The sequence below is a fragment of the Lichenostomus cassidix genome, chromosome 2 (genome assembly GCF_008360975.1).
Source record: "Lichenostomus cassidix isolate B80296 chromosome 2, HeHo_3.0, whole genome shotgun sequence".
NCBI lineage: Eukaryota > Metazoa > Chordata > Aves > Passeriformes > Meliphagidae > Lichenostomus > Lichenostomus cassidix.
In genome coordinates this window covers 106,999,288-107,026,605 of record NC_139482.1, presented here as the reverse complement: position 1 = coordinate 107,026,605, position 27,318 = coordinate 106,999,288, and the positions used below count along the sequence as shown (strand labels likewise).

At 38.4% G+C, this 27,318-nt stretch overlaps 1 long non-coding RNA gene across 1 annotated transcript; it reads right to left on the bottom strand.

The window, feature by feature from the left end:
- Nucleotides 1–1,412: 1,412 nt before the first annotated feature.
- LOC146441933 (uncharacterized) lies at nt 1,413–15,956 on the bottom strand. Its single transcript, XR_014849542.1, has 4 exons — nt 15,821–15,956; nt 7,693–7,728; nt 6,662–6,745; nt 1,413–1,657 (listed from the first exon to the last, which is right to left on the bottom strand). It is a non-coding gene; the product is annotated as an uncharacterized LOC146441933 (long non-coding RNA).
- Nucleotides 15,957–27,318: the final 11,362 nt, after the last annotated feature.

The window sequence follows — 27,318 nt, the reverse complement described above, 5'->3', positions numbered from 1 at the left end:
CTCCAAGAAACACTTTATCAGGCAAGAGGACAACACTGATGCAGAGAGTTTAGAGGTGGTGAAGCTGGGGAATGTAACAGATTTCCACCTTTATCAATGGGACCAAAGGCCTATGCTCATCAATGAATCCCATCAATACAGTAATATATTTTGAGCACAATGGTTAATTGTCCCTTGCAGAAGAAAATAATCTGAGTTTCAACAAGCTTCTTTAGCACTTTCAGCTAATGATTTGATCTGCTTTAAAGTTTTGTTGACACTGTTGAGCAGAACAGGAGTATGGAAAGAAATCACACTTTAAACCACCATATGCAGACTTCGTTCCTCAAAGAAAAGATTTTATTCTGTTCTGAAAGAGGAACAGTTATTCTAGTGGAAGCTGCATTTCCACTTCAGAAACGTGCTGGTGTGAGTGGGTATAGCTATATTGGTACACCATTGCAGATGTAAACAATCCCTGTAAAACAAATTAAGTATTTAAGTACCGAGTCTAAGAAGTTTACTGAATGTTTGCAAACTAATGTGAGATCTCCAAGTGAAAGAAGTTCTCAAATGCTGCAAGATTAACTACTGCTAAAAAAAGAATATTTGACTAATTCAGTTAGCTGAAAAATCTTCTGTTATTTTATTATGTCTAAAATAATCTATAATCTTCTAAAGACTCAGTATGGTGGATTTGTAGTATCAAATTCAAAAGCAGAAGAAGGAGAAATGTCGATAACACTCAGCATGGTCACTTCCCAGATTGTCTGTATATTCCTATCAAAGGCATCTCCTACATACCAGCCCAGAATATATATCTCAAGGACCTCTCAGCTCCCAGACCCCTGATATTAAGTAGTACCAAACAGTATCGTGAAAATGCTATATCTATTCCACAATTACTGTACATATTGTAGATATTAATGCAAGATCTGTTTTAATTAACTAGGATTTTTAGTTACTCAGAATGACTGAAGCTTACTTTTCTCTTGCAAGGATGTATATTGTATTAAGTATAAATTAGCTCTATTTTGAGCTCAGAAGCCATGCATAAGACTGTTGCTGTCCGGATTAGGAAAAAAATGTAAAATTCTGCCAGAAAGAGAAGGAATAAATAATTGTCATCTCCTGACAAACATAAAAGCAGAGGAGGAAACACATATGTGATTTGGAAACAGGATTACTCATAGATTCAGAAGAAATAAATCCAATTATCTTGCTTGATTCATCAATAAATGGGAAAGTAGTATTTGTTTTATTATCAAATTAAGTTATTCTTTGGAAGTAATCCACTTTAAATAATTGTGTCCTAGCATCAAGGAAAAGTAATCAGTAAAAAGGAACATAAAATGTCTTTCTACTGCTTTCTGTAAAAGGCTTTTTCACATTTTTCTGAGCACCAGATTAGTCCATTATAAACAGTGGCAGAGAAATTCAAGGAATACAGATAAGTAAATGCTGCTTTTATAACATCTTTTGCTCTAACTACATGACACAGTGATTTAACAGCAAAAGTTCTCACACCCTAGATTCAGAATAAAATGGTCTTCTGGGAACTCCGCAATTCAGCTACTGTTGAATTTTCTGTCCTCAGTGAACAATGTTGGTGAAACCTTTGACTGCAGGGGCTGAAGTATTCCCAGAAACATCTTCTTCTCGAAGGACGTTACTCTCTCTGTGCAGAGTATAAAAATATTGGCAACGTTGGTTCACCAGTATTGACACAACAAATACAAGTTCACCTATCTCAGGAGTAATGGTTTAAGTAGAGGCAGAGGGAGATGGAAAAGCCTACAACAAGCTATCTGTTGTGCCTAAAATATATTCCTGCAATTTTATGACTTATGTGAGTGGAACTTGTGAATGTAATTAATGGACCAAACAGGGAAAAAACACTTAAAATACTAATTCTTCTTTTTCTAAACCTCCTCTCTGCAAGGCAGCCATTCGTCTACAGTATTTGAACTCTCAAACATTAAGGCATCTAGAATACTGTCTCATATTCAGAGTTTGGTATGCAAAAGAATTAAAACATCCCTCTGCTTATTGCAAAGCAAATCATCAATTCTACCAATGCAGACAAACCTTTTATTTGTCATCAAAGAACTGATTCATCTCACGCAGAGTGAGATTCAAAACTTGGATTATGGAGATTATATTGCATTGACCAGAAGTTTTTCTATTCACTCTGTTCGAGCAAGATTGAGAATGTTTTCATCCATTTACTAGGGAAGTCTCCACTGTGCTTCTTTGTGAAGAGGTGAACCAATTTACATTGCCATGCTAGACACATGAGTCAGATACACTTTAAGACAAAACTGTGACTCACTGATGATAAATTATTTTTCAATGAAAAGTTTTCTCTCTTTGGACAAGTCACAGTCTGGAGCAGCCCTCTGATAGTGTAAGCATCAATCAAACTATCAGTTGTGAACTGAAACTAAAGGTTTTACTTTATGGCAATGTCTGTGGAAAGCACCGTGGTGTGAGAATCTGTTTCCATGACCCAGACGCTCCTTTTTCCCCTGCATCCTACGCTCCTAAATTGCTAGGAGCTGCAGGGTTGTACCAGACCACAGCTCTCTAATGAAAGTAGCCATTAACCCCTCAGATATGCAGGCTGTTTAGCTTTTTTGAGTATATAGAATATATTGCATACATTCATGTTAGGATCTAGCATAGTAATGGACAAGCCACAGAATCCTTTGGAGTTAATTATTTCAGCACAGCAATCTGTTTCTGGGTGTCACTAATACTAATGTGGAGGTTGTATGTACTTATCTAGGACTGTATTTTTAGCTGGCAGAGACCCATCTGAAGGCATAGTTGGCTGTCTAGAGTTGGAACAAAATGTCAAAGCATCCAACATCTAAAAATATTAATGTAATTGCATGTTGAAAATTGATAACTGTGTAAGTAAATACAAATGGATTTCAGATTCAAATTGTGGAATATGCTATTCTATTTTTTTTCTCAGTAGGCATCAATCATTTTAATTTTTTAAGATTCAATATCCAAATATTTTTGCATACAACAGTGATATATTTTGGTTTAACTTTGAACACATTATTAAATAATTCATTTGAATATTTAACAAAAAAAAACAACCCAGCAACCTAACATATTGTCATATTTATAAATATTTACATATTCTTTAAAATAATAATTCTATTAAAAAATAAGAACTTCAAAGTTCTCATTAAACACTCAGGTGTTAGAATGATGATTTCAATTGATACTATAAATATTATGGAAACATTATAACTGCACATTCTGTTTCTGAGACAGTTTAATCCCACAGTTCCATTTAATGATATTCATTCTCAAACGAGATTGCTGTACTTGAAATTTTGGGGAACCTGAATTCAGTGAAGAGCAGGTTAGATCATAATAACCAATGATGTATCAAAATTAAAATCTAGGATAGTCAAAAGGAGAGAAAACAAACAGTGATTAAAATAAATGAACAAAGAACAAAACTCATAGATAAATTTAATCAAATACCTTTAGGATCCTGTGAAGTCTGAAGCATATCACTACAGGCTAATTTCAAGGAGAAAAATCAGAGGAGGAATTCTGCAGTGATTCTAAATAAAGTATACTGTGAGCACAAGGATTATCTGCAGTGCACAACATGAAAAATTAATCTATTTTTGTCACCTGGATTCTATGAGTCCAAATTTTTCAGTTCCACTATAAGAGCATTGGCAATATTTTTTCTCCTCTTCCCCATGTATATGATTTTTCATTGAGAAAAGTACCTCTGGAGTGTGTACACAGCAAGACAATATGATTTTCCCTTGAAAAATTCTAAATTATGAAATCTGCCATTATTTCTTCACATGAAGTCCATGGTTCTTACTCTTTAAGTTATACTATGGACAGAACTCAGTGATAAGGGGACTAGCAATAGGAGGCTGAATCTAGAGAGTGAGGAGCCAGGTCCCTCAGTATCTGAGGGTCTGGGCTGGATGTGTCTCTGCTTAGGAAGCCAGAAGAACTCTGTGATCCTAGACCATGTTATGTGCCTCATCTGCAGGGGAAATCCTAACTGGGGAAGACCCAGATTGCTCTGCAACTTTCCTATTCCTGATTTTCTCAAAAAAAACCCCAAAATATGGCTGTGACTGAGGTGGAAACTATAGCATGTTTCACTTTGTGTGCAAAGAAGGAAACAAAGGGACCAGAACCCAAAGGTAGAGCCACTGTGACAGGGCATACCTTGAACCAAATAATTATAAGTGCTTTGGGCACTAGCCCTTCCCCACCTTATTTTTAAAATCTGAAATCCCCTAAAAGATTAATAATGTATTTATTAATATTTTCATTATTTGGACTTCTGCTAAGCCACTCTTATTCCAAATACAGAGCTAAATCCAAACTGGGTGTGTGATCTTAGTGCTTCTTAACTCTAGCTTGTCATTTCACAGAATTGGGCAGAACAGAGCAGCAATTAAATTAATTGTGAGATTTATGTTTGAAAGGAGAGAAATTAACAAGGCAGACTCAAAATGCACAAATATTTTTGTTAAACAGCAGGTTAGAAAACTGTGGGTGATACATAGAGCAATGAGGTTTACTGCCAAAGGTTAAATTCTGGGTGCATTCATCAGTTCAGACTTCATTATTTCTGAAGCACTTTGTGGGACAGACAAAAAAACCTGCCATCATTCTGTGTGAAGGTTGCCCCCCACGAGGGTGGAACTCACGCCCAGAAGACATCAGAAACCTTAGAACCTCAGTGCTTTCAGAAACCAATGTGGAACTTGTCCTTTACACTCCATCTTTCCTCAGAAACTCACACAGAGCAATTTCATTTTTCCCACCAGCATGGAGAAAGCAGATAGTCACAGAGATCCCTTTCTGTCTGTGATGAACAGCTGTAAGCCTACAGATGTTGGGTTTCATTTGGTGGAGCACACCATTGTGTCCTCTGTGTTAAAAGGTGCTGAGCTGGGGTTTGATGTGCTGTTGTTAAGTGGCACAGCTCCATTTGCACTTCTTGGAGGTCTGGACTGGTTTCTCTGTCTGGGTTTGTCCTTTTGCTGGCTGAGCTCAGTGAACTTTGGTTCATACAGAGAGCACAGGCTTTGAAGTTATCTGAGTCAGGTGTCAATGTTATCATCAATAGCACTTCTGACACATGACTTCAACTGGGATTCTAACTGCATTTTTGCCAATACACAATCCTTTAACTTCCTCTAACTTAGCATAATTGCATTACAGGAATTTCAAGGAGTTCTTTGAACCAAGGTACAATTAACATCCTTTCAAAGAACATTCCCAGCATTTACCCTAGGTAAACTTCCTTTCTGAAGAAACAGTCTGTTTAAGTGTAAATCAGCTTTTTCACTTGTGGAAATAGTTTCCAGTCTCTTCTCAAATACACTTTCCCACCAAAACCAGTCTGCAAGGCTTTGCATGTTATAAGGTGAATTTTTAGCTAGAAAGCAGATAAACAATGAAGTTAAATTTAAATATGTAGTTGATTATTAGAAAATTACTTTCTGCCTCTAGATTACTAGTCCATGAATTCAAGTAAGAATTCACATACTGATAATGGATTCCTAGGTAAAAGATATCAGTGGTCTTACACTTCTAATCTAATTTTTAAAGTGTCTTGAGAAATCCTCAATGCAAGCTTTGGCTGAGTGGAAAATAAACAGCAGCTGTAGAAGACAGATGAAAACCAACCTGAATGAAGCTAAAAGAGGATGATCCTGTCTTCTGTCCACTGTTGAGCAAAGAGGAGACTTCAGCCTCCAGAGTTGTCATTTTAGCACTTCTATATAGCAATAAATATAAGTTTAGAAAATCCACGTGTCTTAATCACTACACAGTGTCATTTAGGATATTATCTGGCATTAGCTAATCATGCACATCCTCTTCAGTTCCCTAATTCAGGCACTGCTACTGAATGGGAGAAGATAAGAACCATGTTTTTAAAAGATTTTTAAATGACAACATTTAATTTCATCATTATTTTTAGGAGAGAAAAACCTTTATAAGCCTTTTAAATAACGATCCACAGCCCTGTGGTAACAGGCAAGCAAGTGCAGGTGAAGGTACTGTGCTATAAGAAGCTTTGAAATGTCATAACAAATTCTTTCCTTTCCTTTACATCTAATCCTGCTGTGCTCAAGCCATGTAATTTCCAGAGGCAGCCCATTTGTGTGCTGTGAACATTTATGAGTTTATACATCATACAGTATTTATTAGAATTTGGATAGAAAACCAAGAGTTTTAATAGTGAAGTTGTATCACATTTTGCTAAATACACACAGAAAATAGCTTGAACTACTACCTCTATTTTTTTCTTGGATTATCAAGGATTAACTTAATGATTTCTGGGGGAAAAAAAAATCTCTCATAAAAGGAAAGAGAGAAGGAGAGGAGAGCTTTGGTCTTATTTAACCAAAAGAAATCATTGCCAATAGTTAAGTAGATGTGATGAAAATATAATTTCTACAATTTAGAAGTTCAGGTTGGGTTTTTTTCTGAGCCAAATGCTCAGCCTTTAGATGTCTTTGTATTGGAGATCTAATAAACTTAATCTTTTTTCCAAAATATCTGATGCTATGAATAAAATACAACTTCCTTCATCAAAGGTCTTTTTAATCAGGAAAACACTGTTCAGGGATAACATAGTATTTTGAGACTCCCTCAAAGTATCACTTACCTGTCAAGCCAGGGTCACACATTTATTCCTGGACTGCAAGGGAAGATGGGTACCCTTGGATAATCCTCTTCCAGAGTTCAGGGCCTGGTATAAGAAATCTTAATGATCTTTAACTTCTGGGTTTAGTGGTTTACACTACATATTTTGATATTTCTTGTTTGAGTCCAAAGCAATAAAAGTGCTTATAAAGTCCATCCTACATCTGGCAAATACATGGTAGAGGAGATCTAAATCTGTGTTCCGGAACTAATTCTTTCAAAATGGAGTCAAAGGAGGATTTAATCAAGTAGAGTTAATAAATTCACCAAGCCCTTATGATCACTATGGTCATGCTTTTAGAAAAGATCACAAATCTCAAAGACAGCTGCTCTCAAAAAAAGCAGAAAAAAAACAAATAAAGCGGAACAAGCTTAAGCTCCCAGAAACTTGTTCCTTGCTGTGCTAGTCCAGATTGTGTCTGTGGTGAGAAGATAAAAAGCACTGGATTCACACTGCTCCAAAATTGAAGGAGAGCAGGGGTGAATCAGGCCATTAAATTTGTAATCAGATCTGTTGACTGTAGTGCTTTTAGTTCTGCTCTGTTTTAAAATAACTGGAATTTTATTTAAAAAGAGAGCATATACCTCAAACAGGCTAGCAGTCCTGGAAGGCTGCCTGAAAAAGCTGAACTCTCAGATTGTCAGATAATTTCTTACAAATTTCTATTCAAATTAATTGATTACAAAATCCACAGGGGAACATTCTTGGGAGACATTTCAACCAGTGAGCATGTCTTTTCCAATGAGATCAATGTCTTCCAACCTGTTGCATTAGGGGGGTTCTTAGTTGGGTTTTTTGTTTGGTTTGCTTGTTTTTGTTTTGCACTGACAGATCACACCTGCTGGTGCTTCCTTCCTTCCTTGCCAGGGGGGGAAAAAAAAAAAAAAGGGAGATACCCTAATCTTTCTCAGAATTTATTTAGCCATGATATTCAAAGTTTTCAATGAGAGCAAATGCATTGCTCATGCAAAAACAAATGTGTGTTCTTTTACCTTTGCTCATGCTTGTTTCCATAGTCATTTCTTTGTCTGAAATACATTAAAATAAGATCAATATTTTAAATTACTTATACATAGGTATGTTTACATATGCAGACACGTATGAATTCAGATATGAGGTTAACATGTTTTTCAGTTGCATACATAATGTACTTTGGCAAAATTACCCAAATAAGCATCAATAACAAAGAAGTTACCAAGTCCTTCTTGGGAATAACCTTAAACAACACTGCTTTAATAATTTGGTGATCAACCTTGGATCGGAGACAGAGAGCATTATGTATTTCCCCCACAGCTGTGTAGTCATTTGTCATGTACATTATGAGTATATGGAAAGGACATTCTTCAAACAAAGGCTGCAAGAAATAAAGTCATCTTCAATCACTGTCATGAATATTCTGTTTAATTGCTGATGGCTTTTATTTCACTGCATTGCAATGCCCAGTCTGCTGTCTTGCAGCCAGGCATTGCAATAGATCTAAAGCTACAGTGGGCTCCTGCCCTTCTCTGGAGGCCCAGAAACAAGAGCAGAACTGCCAGCTCAGACCGATGACTGCTGCAGGAGGAAACAGATCTTTTCCCTGAGAAGGCACAAGACAAATACCCTTGCCACTCACTCTCCCGTGATTGAAATGACACATTGCCACATCTTTCTCTTACACATGACTCTTACAATCACAGATCATTATCCTTGACCTGTCCTTAATGCTGTGCCTAAAGTAAGAGCGGAAGAGACTTTTTGACTGCCCTGCTCCTGCAGGAAACTTTGGTTTGTCCTGTCAGAAGCCATCTATTTTTCAAAAGTGTGTACCTTGACAATTCCAAGAGACCTTGGCTATATCAGTGAGGAGCTCTGCTCTTTTAAAATAAATATCTGCTGGCCTTGACAAGAAGCAAGTATATCACCCAAAGCTACCTCTGCTTTTCTCCTGTGTTTGACATCAAAAAGAGGAGATCCAGAGTGTGTGGTTGGTTGGCCAGGGAGGAAGTTGCTGTTCTGTCCTAATGAGGAAAACAGGCAATTCTGGAGTGAATCCAGTCTACAGGGAGAAGGAATCAGACTCAAAGACCATGCTGATGTTGGTTGCCACATGCTATGGACTTCCCATTTTAGAAAATTCCACTTTCCTTTGAAGTGCCCACAGAAATGTCTGTGGATTTGTGGGTTGATCCTTGTTAAATGTTAACTACTTAATGCCACAGAGCAGGATCTCTCAGCAGAGCATGTCATTTATTTGAACAAAATATTGCAAAAGAGACACCGTAAGTTTTGAAAAGCTCTCTATCTAAAACTTAGTGAACATAAATAATATATTCCTTCCTGGCCTTGGTCTGCTTTAACACAGCAGCAAAAAAGCAGCCTTGCCATTGCTGCTGAGTGCAGCTAATGGTCTTTTTTGTCTAAATTACAGTTGGTCCCTCTAAAAGTGTGTTTCCTGCCAAGTGTGGTTTCACAAAACGCTGAGTCAGAGGAGCTGGGGGGGAGGGACCAACAGCAGCAACGGCAGCTGGACACGGGCCCAGGGCATTAATGCCACTTTTAAAAGGCATTTAAGAAACAAGAATGTTCCTGGACAAAAGGTGCAAAATTGGAAGGCAAATAAACTGTAAGGCAGGGTAAGTTGTAGTGTATAATCTCCCAGAAGGGAATACCACACCATAGTGCCTTGATGACATATAGACTGATGCCTTAATATTTAGGGGTTGGTCCTTTAAAATATTCATGTGCTTCCTATTGGACCAAGGACTCAGATGCAGTCAGGTCGCCATGCATCAGTGCAGTGGTCTGCTCCAGGAAATTTGAGGCAATTTGCTCTAGTTCGGGGTTTTGTAAGAGAGACTTAAATAAAACACTTCACTTTATTTTTTTCTGAGGACACACACATTTGCAGCTTTTGTACTGTGATTGATAAGCTGTGGGCTGTTAATTCACACTAGTATCGAGTGCACAAAAAGTCTGAATGCTTGTGAGGGTGTTGTCCAACACTCTGACTTCCAGCTGGGGTAAGAGTTGTGCTACCTCATCTACCTGGGCTTGCCCTCAGCCCTTCCACCCAGAACTGCCTCTGAAAGACAGAAGATGACAGGGCCACACAGGCAGTAATGGCGATGACGAGACAAGATTAAATATTCTTTTTTTGCATTTCATGTCTGAAAATGGAAATAGGAAAAAGAGTAGGAAAAAGAGTAGGAAAAAAGCAAAGGACTTCAGGTGGCGTTAAAAGAAGTTTAAGCAACTCCCAGCTTCTCTGGTCACTTGTCCCTGTTCCCTGTAATCCTCAATTGTTGTGACTGCAAAGCATAAGTGGGAGCACAGAATGAACAACACAAGGGATTTCATGCATTTGCAAATTAACCCCCACCAAAACTGCCTGTTTTCCACTCAGGAAAGTAATTTAGCTCCATGTACAAACTCAGGGTCAGTGTAACAAAGAGGGCAAGAACAAGTGGCCGCAGGTCTGTTTCAGTCAGCACAACAATGAAAAAATATCCATGTAACCACAACCACCTTCATTTTCAATGTCTTTTCCTGCTCCAAGCTCTAATTCTAGCCACCCATGACCTGATCTTGTTTCCACTTAAATAAACTGTAAATTTGCCATTAACCTTGATAGCAGTAAGATTGAGTCTTGATATGTAAAGGATATGATTTTCCACTTTTCTTCAAGGGTAGCATCAAGGAGTACACCAGCATTAACAACTCCAGTGCTCCTCACTGGCTGCTCTGTCACAGACACTTGGTCCCCAAGGAATCAGAGGCCAAACTCCATGCACACTCCACAGAAGGGCTCCCAAGACCACAGCATGGGAGAGCAAGGACTCAGCAAACTGCAGGTGATCCCACAGAAAGACACCTTACTCATCTGCAGCATGGTCCTTTTATTAGAGCAGACGGTGGGTCCCATACACAGGGTGGGGTCCCTCAGCAGCCAAATGAGGGCTATCCTGCCCAAATCCCTCCACAAAAGAAGGGCCACAGAAGGAAGAAGGGAGAGATCACATCAGCAATCACAGAGCTAACCTTCAGTTACAGTGAAACCACATGTGTAGGCTACCAAGTTCAAAGCAAATAAATACAAGTGTGCTTGCAGCTTTGCCAGAGGCAGAAAGCCATGGCCAAGAGCACCGAGCCTGGCTTAACCCTGTAACCTAACACAGCTGCTGAGCAAATTCTTTGCCCAGAGCAATGAAGAGGCACAAGTGCCCCACATTGGTCCTTTTTTTCCTCAGTGAAGAAAGTAATCACAGCAAGACTTTATTTTTACCCTGGTCAATATTGCCTCCTGACCTATTTCTCACCTTTGAAAGGGTTTAGAGGTTTTAGATACAACCTGCTCTTTCTGTTTCTTTTTTCTTTCTCACCCTGCTCATACTTTAAAAGGATTGTTGATGCAGATAAGTAATACAAAGGGGAAATAGGACTCCTTATTTTCCTTTATAACCTTAAACATCATTTGTGGAACAGAATCAGCAACACTGACCTGGAGGGATGTTTTGAGAAGCCACTAATGGATTGGAACAGTGAAGGTTCAGCTCTGATGTTGATGGGTCCCTTATGAAGCCAGTAATAGAGTAAAATAATTATAAGAATTATTTATATAACGGTTTTCTGTATCATACCTTTTCTTTCAGAGTTGTTAGGTTTTGGTTTGGCTTTTTTTTTTTCAGGAGTTATATTTGTTGCATTTAGCTGACTCTTGGCCCAGATTTTCACTTGTAAAGAATGTCATAAGCTAACAGACTAAATTTATTCATGCTTGGTTTATTTATTTTCTCTAAGGAAACATTTTGCATATCAATGGAAAATATACGGGTGTTTCCTTCGAACTCTTTATTAGGGTAACTGTTAAAGGATGCTGTTCACAGTGCACTGAGGAAGAAAACGATACAGACATTTTGGGCATTCAAATGTCAGGCTGGACATTTGTGTGCTGCAGGAGCAACCTGTGGGCTTTCTGCTGATGGTTCAGCTCTATTTTACATGTACTTTTTGCCACTATATTTTATTGTTGTTCACAGCAGCTCACTTATACATTCCTTTTCATTCCTTAATATTTTTCCAGATGAAAATCTGCCTGAAGCATTTTATGTACTGATAGATGTTCTCCTCTTCTTTCTTTTGCTTTAAGTTTTATTTCACTTTTTTGTAAGAAAACTAGACAAAACTGATAAGCTGGGGTATATAAGGACAACAGAGATGCAAACATCTAGAGAGAGAAATGGGACTATGGCTCAGGAAGGCAATGCAAGTTTGCACAAACACCAAACAAACTTGCCTGGAATGCACAGATAGTCCCTCCAAGATGCAACTGCTTAGTAAGCTACTTTGCTGCTGTCTTGTTAACTTCTTTCCTGTGCATTTCTAAATGTTATTCCAGATGTCTTCCTAATTTTTCCTCATATCCTATCAGGACAGAAAGGTAACAAGGTGCAGGGTCTCCAAAGTGAATGGGCAGATTTGTGCTGCTTCACAGCTGTCAATTTTGTTTGGATTGTGTTTTCCTCTTCTGTCCAATTTTCAGGCTGTAGCTGCTGAAACAGTTCAGAGGCGCTGACAACTGTACACTGTTCTGTTAACAGGGGGCAAATGCTAAGAGGAAAACACCCATTTTTCTACTTCCAAGACTGGAAGGCACATTGATAAACATGCAGCTCACCGCTACTCACAGAAACCAGTTGCAAATTAACTTTAAATCTCTTTGTTGTCTTACTTTTTCTAGAAGTGTTAAGGAGGTAGCAGTGTGAGGCCTGGACTATGCAGAGACATTTGAAAAAGTTATGACCTGCTAATAGCCCTTTTAACAGGTTAAATGAGCATAAATAAATGTAGGATTCTGTGTTTCACAAGATTTAATTTTATGCTAGTTTCTGTACTCATCGATTTTCCCATTTTCTTTCCTTGAAGAGCACCCATAAAGGGAAACCCTATAGGCTCAACTTCTTCACATCCCCCTAAGGATACATAAGGACAGTTAACTGCTCTAAGCCCCTACACTTTTAGCTTTAAGGGAACGCAGGACTAGAATACCAATGTAAATGGACATTATTCAGAGCAGCTGCCTCTGGGCATAGCATTTCTGCCTCTCTGCAATGAGCTCCCTCATTAGCTGGCAGGAAGGAAGGGGTGAACTTGGGAGGAGTGGGGCGGACAGTGCTCTACTGATGGATGGGGATGTCTCCCATGGGCTCTTTGGCAGTTTGGTGAGTGCTGCTGCTGCCTCAGAGGCACTGGAACCTTGAAGTGTTAGAGTTTTGCCTCATCCCCTCTGTGGACTGGTTGGCACTTCTGGCAATTTTCTGTTAGTAATAGCAGATAATGGGGAAGTAGTACAAAAAATCCATTTTGAAAATTAAACATGGGGTTTTAGTTGGAAGGAAGGATTTGAGTAATCACATACTTGTATAATTTTGAAATGGCTGGGTCTGGTGCAGGGTCAGAGATCATCCACTCTGTGACATTCCATGATGGCTCAATATTGGCAAAAATGGTTTGGTTTGGTTTCGTTGTTTCTTTGGCTTTTTTTTTTCTTTTTTTTAATAACTCAAGATTTTCCCTGGACTGACAGATTATATGGGTTTGGCATGTATCTCAATAATTCAGATTAATGATTAGTGTTACCAGCTGACTTCCATTTACCCTAAGTCTAATATATTTGAAATCAGATTTTCCTTTCAAGGCAGGTAGCTTCTTAAATCCCATGATACCTTCTTAATATTAGACTATACACTCTTTCTATTGAAATCACAGAGTCATAGAATTATTTAGTTCATATAATTATGTACTCATGGCCAACTCTTAGAGTTCCATAATCTTTTTTGAAAAGTGCACAGAGTTTGTTAATAGCAAACAGCATTTTTTGTAGCTGGCTCTGCTCTGCTCTGGAGCATTCCAATGTCTGATATTTATGGGTGGAAGAGAGTTTGATGGTGTTCCAGTAACAACCAGGACAACCTCTAGACATAAACCTTATTTCACAGACTGAGCCACCTGCATGTTATATTTTTGTGTTAACTTTGAAACCAGTAGACAATATATTTTAGGTAATGTGTCATTAAAAGTAGTACCTTTTCAGATTAATAGTGTTACACATTCCTCATTTTTATGTTAGGGTTGCCCCATTGATCTTAAGTATGAAGTTAAGGTATACTAGGGCCAGATTGACTCTTGACATTACAAGACACTTTAAAAAGCCTTGTAACAGCAGCTGGGGATTTCCATGCAAGTTCTTTCATGCACTGTTCTCGTGTAGTAAGAGTAAGGTTTAAATAGCAACTTCCTTCAGTTTTTCATAGGCATGGTAACTGCCCCATGGGACTACTGCAAGTGGGCAGAGCAGAGCAGACTTGATCCTCCACTATTGCCCATGGGGTCTGATTTCTCTTCTGTCTCCCATCAAGATGGAGCCTTTTTTCTGTGAAACCAAACTGGCCATAAAGTGCAGCAAGGAAATAAAAGGGTGAGAGGATGCATTATTTTGGTTGTTGGATAGCTGCATTCATTGCTGTGTTTCACTGTGGCTCCAAGTGTTAGTCAGGAGACTGGGGCTCTAGACATGGCACTGCCAACTGCATTCATCAGGTCTCCAAAGAGGCAGAGAAAGCTTCAGTCCAGAGGTATTAAACAACCTTCAGACTCAATGTCTAGTTAAAATTAATGAGCCAAAATCATCAGCATGCTCTGGCTGTTCTGCACTGCCCCAGCTATAGAAAGAAGAGGTAAAACTAGTCTGATGGGTCAGACAAACACCATTTGAGATTGTTTTATATTTCTAAAGAGCAAGAGGAGCTGGAAAACCTGACCCAGCCTGTTCTCAATTCCCTCTCTAAGTCATTATGGTAGTTAATTACCAATGTTGCCAAACATATTGAAAAATGTAGTAATATGGAAACCATGCAAATTAAGAGATCTAGATTGTTCTCTACCTTAGTCTGCTAATATTGATCATACTTTATAAAGCATGTAATTATGCTTCTGAGCACTGCGGTAAAATATACTGACAAGTTTTGAAGTGCTGATCAAAAAGCATGCATTAGAGTGACAAGACTATTCTAGGTTTTTGAAGGAATTTGGCCATATAATTATTCTCTTCTCAATAAAAAGAAGAGAAACACAAAAGCATTTAGGAGCCAGTGCTCAATAAAAATCAATGAGAAATAAGTGTTTAAATGGCTTTGTGGATTCAGCTGATGTGTAAATGACAGAAGTCTCTACTTTTTCTGTACTCCTTATTACAGGTGGAAGACAACATTGATTGCATAACCTGAAAAATATCAAGGGAGCATGAGGAAAACCTTCCCATGAAGAGATTTTTGGTATCCACAACACTAGGGTTATATCTCCTAAGCAATGTAGTTGGGTATTTGAAAGAATTTCTCCTGATTTTCAAAAAAGAATGTGTGCCTTCAGAAGCAAAGCCTTCATCATCTGATTCCTCAGTTCATTCAAGGGAGCATATAGAAAATACACACATCAATATGTCAAGCAATGGTTTGAGGCAAAAGCAGATGTTCTGGACAATTGAAATCTTTTCTGAAGTTTTCACACTTTAGGAAGGATTGATCTTTTCTCCCTGTGGTGCCTCCAGCTCCTGTGGATTTCAGAACAGCTTTTAGATACATGTCTCAGTTGTCTTTATTCTCCATAGATATATACAACTTGTCAACAATTTTATTAAAATGTTATTCACATGAAAGGGAAGAAAAAATCTCTTATTCTCTATTCACCTTTTATTTCATATGTAGGAATTAGAAAGCTGTGCTTACTAGGTTAGGAAAGACCTCATTAAGTCAAGCCACTGAAATAGCTACAGTTTAACCTGTTATGGAAAAGGAGGACAAAATGCATTCACAAATAATATAATCATGACATCAAAAAGAGGTTGTCACATAAACTGTCACAAATAACAGATAGTGAGCTCTAAGTTTAAGAAGAAAACTCCTGAGTAAAAGATCTGTTTCTTCCCTCCTTAAAAATACTATAAATAAAAATAATTCTGAAAATTTGTGGAATTACACCAATATGGGATAAGAAAACACCAGATTAATAAAATACGCACTGCATCAGCTCAAACAAGAGATTCCAGATGGATTAGGAATAAAAGCATTTTTGAGCAGACCTCACGCAGATTGCAGGCACATTCCTGCCACTGTATCTGTAACGTGCTCTGCTCTCTTCAGAAGCCCTTGCAGTGCCCTGCTGCTGTTCCAGATATGAGGGCAGCATCCAGCATTTGGCTAGACCATCAGAGCAGAAGCCAGAACAGCTTCCTGCTGAGCAGACCTGAATAAAATTATCTGGAGGACTTTGGTAAAAATTAGTGATCTTCAGTAAAATTACACAACAGACCTTGGTAAAAATTAATTGCATCGTGTAGCCTGAAGCACAAAGGAAAGCAGTACCAAACGAACAGCAGCTGAGTTTGGCCCACATTGGAAAGAGCTGATTTTGATGCTGGTCAAAAAAAAAGGGGCAGGGGGGGCAGGGGTTGGAAATTTATTTTGTCACTGATTCCAGCAGGAAATGAAAGCAGATCTTTCTTTTAAGGCTGTTTGTTGAGTCATACTGTTCTGAAATTTTCTTCTTTGTATTTCTGGGAATATTATGTAGTGCCAAAGTACCTTCTTGTTTAAACAATACTTTGGATTGCCAAAGGGGTGAGGAATGTGTGCCACGTCACACAGTTTCTGTAATTCTGCATAAAGGAGCAGATGAAGCTGGTTTGACCTCTGTAGAAACCTCAGTTATATTGAAAGTTCCTTGTGTTTGGTAGCACTATAATCAAAAGGTTCTGTATAATTCAACATCACTAGAATAATGGTTGATTTGAGAAAGTACAGGGATACAAATAGGAAACTGAAGAAATTAAATTCAGCAAGACTGTGTAAGACTTTAGTAGGATTATGGAAAACACAAAACTATTCAGGCAGCAAGCTGGGTTGCCTAGAAATGGGGTAATTGTTTAAAGTAGTTAAAAAAGAAGTCATTTGTGCTCCTGGGGCCTTTATTGTTTACAGCCTGGTTATCTCTTGATTTTCTACCTTTATCAAAGTGCAGGTGAGCTCCACATAGTATAACTAACTCACATCACTGTAAAATAATATTGTTTTGTGGAGTAGATACCCACATTTCCATGGAAAGGGTTTCATTTTTTTTAGAGAATTATAGCCTTTGGAGAGAGAAAAGACCTATTAGGTCATAAAATCTGTACCTCTGCCAGTACAGGATTTGTTGCATCGTCTATGTATATTCATTAGTGTTTTGTTCAAGCTGTTTCTCAATAGAAGCAAGGGGACTTCCAGTGCTGAACCTGGGAAACAAAAACATGGCTGTGTTGATCTCACCAGACAGTTGCTCCTTATACCCTCTCTACCTTTACAAGTCTTATTTGTAAATACAGATTTTTCACTTTCAGAAATGCCTCTGTACTAGCCAAATGTTTATTACAATTCCATCTTAAATTCAATTAATAATTTCTTCTCTGTCAGACAGCTTTTGTGTCTCATATTTAGGCAGAATTGAGGTTACTGATAATTTAGGAAAATAAAATTATTCCTTTCTGAACATTTTCATGTCTCTGAATATGGTAACCAGGCTGTAGGGGTTGACAGGTGAAAACTTTGAAGAAAAAGCCGTGTACTATATATCAACATGATGTAACATTTCACCCGTCTGTGTCTTATCTGAATTTCAGACAAATCTGCATTATGGAAATTTACCTCCACTTTTGAAGAGGCTTCAACCTATGCTCTAGATCAAATGAGAAATTGCATATTATTAAAGTCAAGCCCAAGTAAGGGCTTGAGGTCAAGCATATACTAAACTGTTGTTAAATGTCCTTAATGAACTTGATAGTTCAAGAAAAATAGAAAGATATGTACAATTTCTTGTTCTCATTCATAAATGCTTTTCAGTATAAAAACCTACTAATTTCATCTAAATCCAAATTTCTTCCATGGAATTCAGCTCAGCTGTGCAAATACAGAAGGATTTATTAAGAAGCACATAATCATTATACTAATCAAACAAAATCACATAGAATTTCACATAATTTCATAGTAGACACAAGTCTTACTTTCTGAAAGCTGAACTCAACATGATTTTGGCTTTTTTGTAACTTTAAAACAGGCTTTGTATGAATTTCCAAGGTGTTTTGGGGGTTATTTTGTTATTGTTTCTACACTTTTGAAGGATGATAAAATTAATATGGTCTCACTGATCTAGTGATAATCAAAATCTCCATGTCCACACTGGCCCTCAAATCATCTCAGTGTTTACAGAGGGATAAAAGCACTAAGATGATTTCCTTGGCTCCTTGTTCACAGGATTGATTGCTTAGTTTTGTAAGCCAATTTGTTGTGTGGTTTGGCCACTTTGTGTTGACCAGTCCTGGTATTTTAACATCTCTCTAAGAAAAAAACTTTGCACATTGGTATTGAAGCGGGGGCGGGGGGGGGGGGTTGGTTGCTTTTGTTTGTTTGTTTGTTGGGTTTTTTTGTTTGTTTTTGGTTTGGTTTTGGTTTTTTGGTTTTTTTTTATTCTGGTGAAAGGAGACCAGAATCAACTGACATCTTTTGCCACTCCACTTTGTCATTTGGCTTTGTGAAAAAAAACCCAAACATTAGCAATGTCAACCTGACTTTGCTGAGTATAATACGAACATATTCAGCTATTGAAGAGTCTTTTCAGTGGTGCTTGTCTGTGGCCACGTTGAATGACAAGCAGGAAAGAGACCTCCTGTGTGTGTGCTCATTGTAGGAGAATACCATACCTCAGGAGTCTGCATGAACTTTCAGCAAGCTATTAAAAAAGTTGCAAGGTTTATAAAGCAGAGGTTCTTCTAGATGGTGTCATTTTGGCCAGTCACACTGGTGCTGTAATCAACAAAATTGCTCAGCCTGGGGCACTTTCAGTATAAACAGGAAGGTGGGACTGACAAGGTGTTTTCAAAAGCCTCTGCTAGGGAACACATATTCCTGGTTATTGAAAAATCAGATCTGTCAAACTTTTGGCTTCCTGCTTGTCTGAATTCCCCCAGGCTTCCAGGGGCAGGTTTCCAGCCAAGATGATGAAGATTGAAGGTGGTTGATTGTCTTCACAATCGCTGGTGGATAGACACTCTGCTGAGCCCTGCCTGTCACATTATTTTTATGGGTTCTGACAACAGCCTAGTCGAGTTTATGAAACAGATGATTCATCCTATGTATAGCTTTTTATACGTCTGAGATATATATACATATGTATTGAAAACATGGTGGGAACTGCTGTCGCAGAATATGCCTGCATAAAGAGAGACAGTAATTCTTGAAGGGGAGGGCCCACAAAACAGAAGCGACACTCTGGCACTCTGAAATGCCATTCTAATGAGATAAGCAGCATTTAAAATTTGTGCTCCACTGTATTTTCAACTGCATTATTTTCTATGCATCTAAAACTTGATTAGCGGTGTAAAGGTTTGTCTGGGAGTAATGTGTGTTTATTTGTATACTTTTTACAGAAAGAAACATGTTCAAAAGCCCCAATAGTCTGTTCTTTGGTTGAATGATGGTCATGCGGGATTTACAATTGAATTGTAAGGACAGGAGGACAGGAAGAATACAAGTGACAAATACAAGAGTCTCTCTGCCAGCAGGGAAGAAGAGCTGTAATGAGCAAAACTCCCAACTTGATCTAATTTAGAGCCAAGCAGAGCTTCAAGAATGTGTGGGAATTAATCTTTTTATTTATCCAGAATGAAGGAGGAGAATTAAGGCTAAGCGGAATAGCACTGAAATGGACAGATTTGTATTCCCTCCTGAAAAACATTGCATCTAAATGCCTGACAGCTAAAGTTCATAAGTGCAACAGCAGATTTTTAAGAAACTGTACAGACTTTCTGTTTGTTCTTTGCAGATGGGGGATGGGAAAGAGGGTCTGGGTTTGACCAATAATGTGATCATTGTTGAAAATCTACAGCAGTGCAAGAAATGAATGGAGAATATAGTCTTAAGAAAAAGGAAAATAGAAAAGTAAAAAAAGAAGAAAAGGGTAATGAGTTTTCCTGACTTAGGCCCCAGCTAAGCAAAAATGTCTAATCAGAGAGCTAAGGATTTGCAGTGTTTGGCCTCTCAGCTTGAAGAGATGTGATCAGCATGCTAGCGTGGTTGTGGTTTCTGCTCATCTGGGTTCCTACAGGTTCCAAACAGCCATATCAAAACCCCACTTGTCTTCTCAAGCAATTCAGTTAAAGCCTAAATAAAATTAAATATATGAATGACTCATAGAAATAATTCCATGTTGGGAAACTTGTAATGTCACTACTGTTCTTTGGTATGAGCCAGGTCACATAGCTGGACTTAGCTTGCACAAACACTTATTCCTATAGTTGCTGGCTTTTTGCACTCACATGTATTTTTATGTCCCCTTCTCCACAAGCTTCTTTCATCTTTCATTTTGGCAGCTTGCCACTATAGTAGCCAGATCCCCTATTATATGCCAATTAATCCCTTCTTGATGAATTTGAGTCATTTGTATTTTATTGTGCACAGTACGGAAATACATCACGGCAAAATGTAGTATAAATAGGGCATGGGTTAGTCAAGTATAAAGGCTTTTTTGTCCTCTGCTAGATGTGTATTTATCATTTCAAATTAAAATAACCAATGTCCTGCTACAGTAACCTTTTCCATTGTATTTGAAAAGCTTTTTAATATTTTTTTCCATCAGAATGCTAACAGCGCAACTTGCCACATTTTGGTTTAGAAACATAGAGATGAGATGAGGAGTTACTATACTGTGCAGTTCTTACAACTAGAAGTAATTTCAGTAGTAGTATAATAGGCTTCAATCAATAAAAAAAAGCAATTGTCTCCAAGGAGGTTTCTGCATACCTGTGGCCTCTGCCCAGAGAAGAGCAGGTTTGCTCCTATTAGCGAAACACCAGGAGAGTTGTGTGCTCCCACCAAGCCAGGGGCATGTGTGTGGAGCACAGTCAGAAAACATTTTAATTGGATGCCCACAATAGATTGTCAATTCTGCATCTGCTTAAAGCATATACTTAAATCCAGCTGACTTTACTGACACTGCTCCTGTGAGGTAAACAGGGTGCTCAAGCACAGCTGAGCTGCAGACTTGATTTCAGCCTCCTTAGAGCACACTGTGACTGAAGTGACAAATGGTCCACAGTGCCTGAAAGGCAGAGCTTTTCCCCTATCTTTTCTTTTCCTTCCTTCCTTCCTTCCTTCCTTCCTTCCTTCCTTCCTTCCTTCCTTCCTTCCTTCCTTCCTTCCTTCCTTCCTTCCTTCCTTCCTCCCTCCCTCCCTCCCTCCCTCTCCCTTTTGTGCCCCATTCACTAGATATTTACCCTCTCCCCTCCATCTCATCAGATTCAGTGCTTGGCTGACCTGTAGGTAAAATCCTTCAGTTTGCTTTACAAACAGAAAAAATTCATATACACTTTTTTTGCAGGTTACGTTCTGCCATTTTATATAGTTGAGGTGCTGTGTTGAGCTCCATCACCAAAGTACAAAATAAGTGAGTAGTGAGGAGCAAGAGGGGAGGAGAGCTTGGAGGAAAGGCAGGGTCTTCACCCCCATTGCAGTTGCTCTTAGTTCATATCAGGTTGCATTAGCCACTCTTTAAAATAAAGTGACTTCTGAAATTGCAACATAGTGCCACCTCTTTAAACACACTTGTGTTTATAAGGACATTGGCTGAACTGATCTTATTAAGTCCAGTTCCAATTATAAAACCCTGCAAAGGCATTTCATTGCATAATATTATTGTGATGCCTAGATGCTTTGCTCAAAAGTCAAAAGGAATTAAAGCTCTGTTACACAGCAAAACTGTGCACCCAATTAGAATACATAAACTGTTCAGAAAGAAATGTCTGCATGGTTAAGAATAAGAAGGATTTAACTTTTAACCAACCTTAGAACACATCCTTGTATGTATCCTTTACTTGTTAATCTGATTTTATTTAGTTCTAAAAAGGGGCTTTGCATGCTAATTCAGATTAATCAGGTCTGACTGCATGCAATTAAAAATTAGTAAAACAAAGGCAGACCCTAAATCAATTCTTAAAGAACATCTTCCTTCAACTACAAAAGATTAGACTTTATGCATCAGTAGCTCTGAAAGCAAAAACAGTTATTATTGAAGAGTATGCTAGCATTTTATCATTAAAAAATGAAGCACGTTTGCCTAACAAAATTAAATGATCCAGACAATAAAGCACATTTGCCGAGATCAAGAATGATAAAACCAACAATACAGTAAAATCCAATGCAAAAAATATTAAAGCCCATTACTGCAATGAGCTTTTGGCAAAGACCTCTGTGCAATAGAGGTCATATAACATTTCAGTGTTTGCACTGGATATAACCCAGGGAATTCATTCCAAGCCTACAGTGGAAAAATATTGGTATTTTTTGTGTGATACATAAACAATGCAACCTGCACCTTAAATTGGATTAAAATTAGGAAATTTTCCTTAATTACCTAACTTTTATTTAATCCATTGAATTTAATTATGTAATTGAATTTTTTAATCCATTTTGGATTTATTTGAGAAGCCTTATTCAGCTGGCTTAGTTTACTGCAGTTGGATACTATTATCAGACTAAAATATCAGAATTTCTAAAGATCTTTTTCATTTTCTTTGGATTTATTTTTACAAAAGAGAACATTTGGAATTCTTACCAAACAAACAAACAAACAAAAAAACCCAACCAACAAAACAAAAAAAAACCCAACAGACTACCACATATGGAAATCTCTGTAAAACAAAACCTTTTTACAGCGACAATGAAAGGACCCAGAGCAGACACACAACAGTTTCTTTCACAACTAAAGTCACATCCTTGGTTATTTTATGTGAAAGGAAAAAAGGGAGGTTAAAATTCAACTCTGCGCCTGAAAAACAGTCCTTCTTCTGCCTTTTGCAAGTCCTATTTGTGTTACTAAACATCTTTCAAAGGATCCTTCAGGCTGCTCTATTATGCAAATAAGCATTCCCCTGCTTCCCCCATATCCATATAGGTATCAGGGCTGGAAACGTCAGCCCTGGCAACTACACTGAGGTTAAGGTCATAGTGGCAAGGAAAGTCCTCCTCTGGGACCTGAATATGAAGCACTGTGGACATGATGGCCCATCTAGGACAATTCCCAGGAGCTTTGGAGAACCTGGATGTGTTTGCTTGCAGTGATGCATGCTCAGCAAATGCTGAACCTCACTGGTGAAGGGTAGAGCACATGGCAGTCGCCTCCAGCAGCTGGCACTTATTTGCCACAGCTGGGGAGGATGCTGCCCACCAGCTCAGGGGGCCAATTGCCCCAGAAGTATAAGCAGGGAAGGGAGGCAGTTACTAAATCATCCTTTGAGATCAACCACAGAGTGTAGGCTTTTTCCCATGATAGGTATTTATTGATAATAAAAGTCCCAAGTTTTCACAAAGAAATAGAATAAAATATATTGAAATCAGTTCTTCATGAGGCCATCCAGTCTCAAAAAGTCTTATTTACTTCTTTAGGGTCAGCATTTTAAGAGGAACACTGCCTTGTCCAGGTTACCTTCCAATTATTAATGGCTGCTGCAAGCATTTGACTAACAAGGGATTTCAGAACACGACAAAGTTACAGCTGCACATATATTAAATATAGAGCTTAAATTTATCTCAGGACACATAAGACATCCTCTGGGAAAGCTGCACAATGCAACCATGCTTTCTATTTTTGGCAATAATTAAACTATACTATGAAGAGTTATTAGACTAAATGACACTGTAAACCCCAAAAGCAAAATATCTAACATCACAATATGATCTTCTCAGTCCTGTCTCATACCTCATTCTTTTCAGCTCTACTGAAAATTAAAATTAGAGTCAATGGAAACTAAAAAGGTCTTTTTTATGCATGGAATAACATATTAACTCAGTGAAAAAATAAATACTGTTTACCTTTTTCTGTTTAAAAATGTAAAATCCTCCTGCTGCATGAATTTGTAAAGTAAAATTGCTCAGTACTTATACATATCTCATGCTTATCTTCTAAATCAACAGTGATAAAACTAGAATTTTGAAAGTAATAGAGTATATGATAGGAAATTCCCTTTGTCACTTGCATTAACACAGTGGAATGAAGTACAAAATATGAAAATATAACTATGATTCTGACAATAGTCACTTGGAAGATAAACTTATCATGGATTATATATCTTCTTCTAAATAATGCATCACACGCTTTTCTGAACTACTGCAGCTCCTTCTCAAGGTGTTGTAAAAGCTGAGCAACCTGAAGCATATTTATACAGATTAAGTGGTTTCTAATACTCCAAAGAGCACTTAATCTGCATGAATGTGCTCCGTGTTGCTATGTGCTTCCAAAGCCTGAACAAGGAGCCTAAATGATTCTGAAAGTCTACTGCACATTCATATTTTGATAAGTCAAACAAAGGCAAAAATGGAAGAAATATGTTAATTGGCCCTGGCAAGCAAGACAAGCAACTAGCAATCAGAGGCTTTCCAGCCTGAGCTCCTTATTCTCCAGCCATGTCCTTAAAATGTCTCACATTATACTAATAATCCATGTTATTATGCTAATATAGACTCAAAAATGGGATAATGCTGGAAATGATGTATCCTTGATAAAAATGTTCCATAATCACCATGACTAATGTTTATTAAAATGCTGCCCTAGAAACTGAAGCAAAGGCCAGCTGGTTTACCTTAAGGGTTCTGCTATGGTATTTTTCAAATATTCTGTGTTTATTGCTTTTTCTAGCAGACCATCCAAATGAGAAAACAGTGGTAAAACACTTGGCAAAAAAACCTTCAGATTCTGACACCTTCCTCTGGCAAAGCCAGGAGATGGTTATTCAATAGATAGCTAACATATCTATAAGGTATGCTGAAAGTGAAATGCACATAAAGACAATTCCAACATAAAACCAACTAATATTTATATCAGTTCCACACTTTGTCCCATGTTGATTAAAATAAGAGGAAGAAATTACAACAGCAAAATTAGCACATAACTGATTGCTCTTGCTGACTAATGTGGGGGGACAGACTCAGTGGTGTGTTTTGTTGCAGATGTCCTTCCTCTACCAGTGTTTGAATTAAGAACACAAGAAATGTCTTGTTGTGAGCAGAAGGAAAATATTCTCCTACTTTCTTTGCTTCTGGGAAATTGAGAAATTTGGTGGTAAGTAGGTTTGAAGGCACTGTGGCATATATGAAATTCTTTACTCTTGTAATTGATGCTGTTACAGAGGATAATTTTGAAAGGCTGTCAGAATGAGGTGTACTGTCAGCAAGGTGCCCTGTTTAAGTTTCATACAAAATACATACAAAGGCAGCAGCATTTTTTTGTTGTTTTACTCTATGCAAAGTAATAGTGTGTGGGATCTTGTAGAACATGTAACAAATATTCAGTACAAACTACTTTTCCAGCAACTGGGTCCCAGAGCTGTATAAATATCTCCAGAAAGCAGTGCCCAAGGCTTTAAGAGTGTGTGAAATGAAAAGGATACATCTGTCAGCTGGTGTGTAGCGCAGGAGGAAAACTGCTGAGTGAATTGGCAAGGGAGAGCAGAAGATGATAATGAAGACAGTGCTGAAGTCACTGGAAGAGATGGAAGGTAACATTTGCTGGTCTTCAGTTCAGCATGGTTCAGAGCTCTGGATCATTTGGAATAGTTCATCAGTTCCTAAGGCATAGTGGTACTTTCTTTACAAAGGATTCGTCCTGCATATCTTCCACTGACACCTGTCCTGAGAGACAGAAACAGTTTTCCAAGCTAATAAACAATTCACAAAGTGCTTGCCACAGAAGAGCAAGGAGCATTTGGGGTTCACAAAGGACTACAGTAATAGCTGTAGGGAGAAAGAAAAAGTGAAGGAAAAATGATGTATGGCTCAGAGTTGCCATTTCTTTTTATTGTTTATGCTTTCTGTAAGTTTATTTACTGTAATCCTAAAACAGCATTCTAACCTGACCCCAGCCTCGGGGGGAAACTGAGGTCTGCCATAATATCTTTGGAAGGGGAAGCTACAAGTCAAGAAAAATACAGGTGTATAAATGGATGCTTCAACCCAAACAGTTAGGCTATGATACTGAATTATTTACACAAATACATTTGTGTGGGATGTGCATTAATTCCAACTGTTCAGACACTGCCATATTGAACGAGTCCTTTGTATGCATAGGGACAGGATGTTTTCCACCCTGACACCTTAAAATGTTAGAGGTAATAAAATCAGTGCAATGTGCAAAGCATGACACATACCAAACTGCTCCTTCCTCACATTTGTCACTTTAATGAAGCCATAAAACTTGGGTATGCAGCAAGGAAAGAGGAATCAGTGGTGTTTGGGGTTTTTTGTAAATAATTGGGTGGCTATTTTGGCATGAAGCTGGATAATTTTATAGGTGGAGCAGAAGAGACAGATCTCCACCCTTTTTGGGTGCTCAAGAGTTGGATGTTAGAATAAAATTCAGAGCTGTAAAAGAGTTTCCCCTGCCATCATTAATACCCTCTTAATATTGTTGCTTGAAAATTTTAATACACCCCTGAGATGTCCCAGAAATGTAAGTCTTGACAGCCCATTGCCAGTAAAACCTTTGGCTTTTGAAAAAGCAAGCCTAAAAGGTCCAGTGCCACAGCACTGCATTTTATTTGCATGCTGTAGGATGGTTTCTTCTGCATTTCACCACACACTGGTTCCAAAGGAAATTAGACCATATGGTGAGCAATTTGCCTGTGTGTGCAGTTTACCATCTTTGCCCCTAACAGGTGTGGATATCGCAGCAGGAATGGGCTAACAGGATTTTTGTCACTCAGCTGTTTGCCTGCTGTGAAAGGGCATCCTCCCTCACTGCCAGTCTCCATCTCTCCATCCTCCAGACAGCTGAAGTGCTAAGCACAGCATGTTGCCTAATGCTTGTCCATCTCTGCTATGCCACTGCTAGGTAACTTTTTGAACAGGTCTTTTCAGACAGCTGTTTGCAGCTGCCCCCTTATCCCTGTCATTCCTGCCTTCCAAAAGCAGCAGACACAACTTCTGCAGGACCATGCTTCAGCTCCAGTAACACCTCCCACCTCCAGAGGCTCTGGGCCTGCCACCCTTCTCTCTGGGGATGCAAACACTATGATTCTCCTTCCAGAGGCCTTTCAGGGCCAAGGGGTTTTACCTGGTCCCAGCACATCCTCAAGCTTTCTTTTTGGATGCCTAAGATTGGCAGTGGTCACAGGGAGCAGAAGGTTCATGTACAGCAGCAAAGGATCTCATTGTCACTTCTCTTTGTGTATCTCTCTTAACACTGGGAAGGAATCATAGCACAAAAAAAATGTTCAAAACAACAACAGTTGTAAGTTCACCAGTATTTTCATATCACAGTTTTGTAGCTCTGAATTTCTCTAAAAACTCCCTTCTTCTCCCTTTACCTTGTCTTTCTGATTGAAGCTCTGCCAAGCTAACAAATCCAACAAAAGCAGGAAAATCAACACAGTAATCCAAGCAAGACAAAGTAGTTATAAATTATTACAGGCAGCTCTAAATTCAATCTGCTGTTGTCCTGGTGACTGACTGGGAAGCAACAATAATTTTTGTGTTTCTTCTCGGGCTGCACGATGTCATCCACAA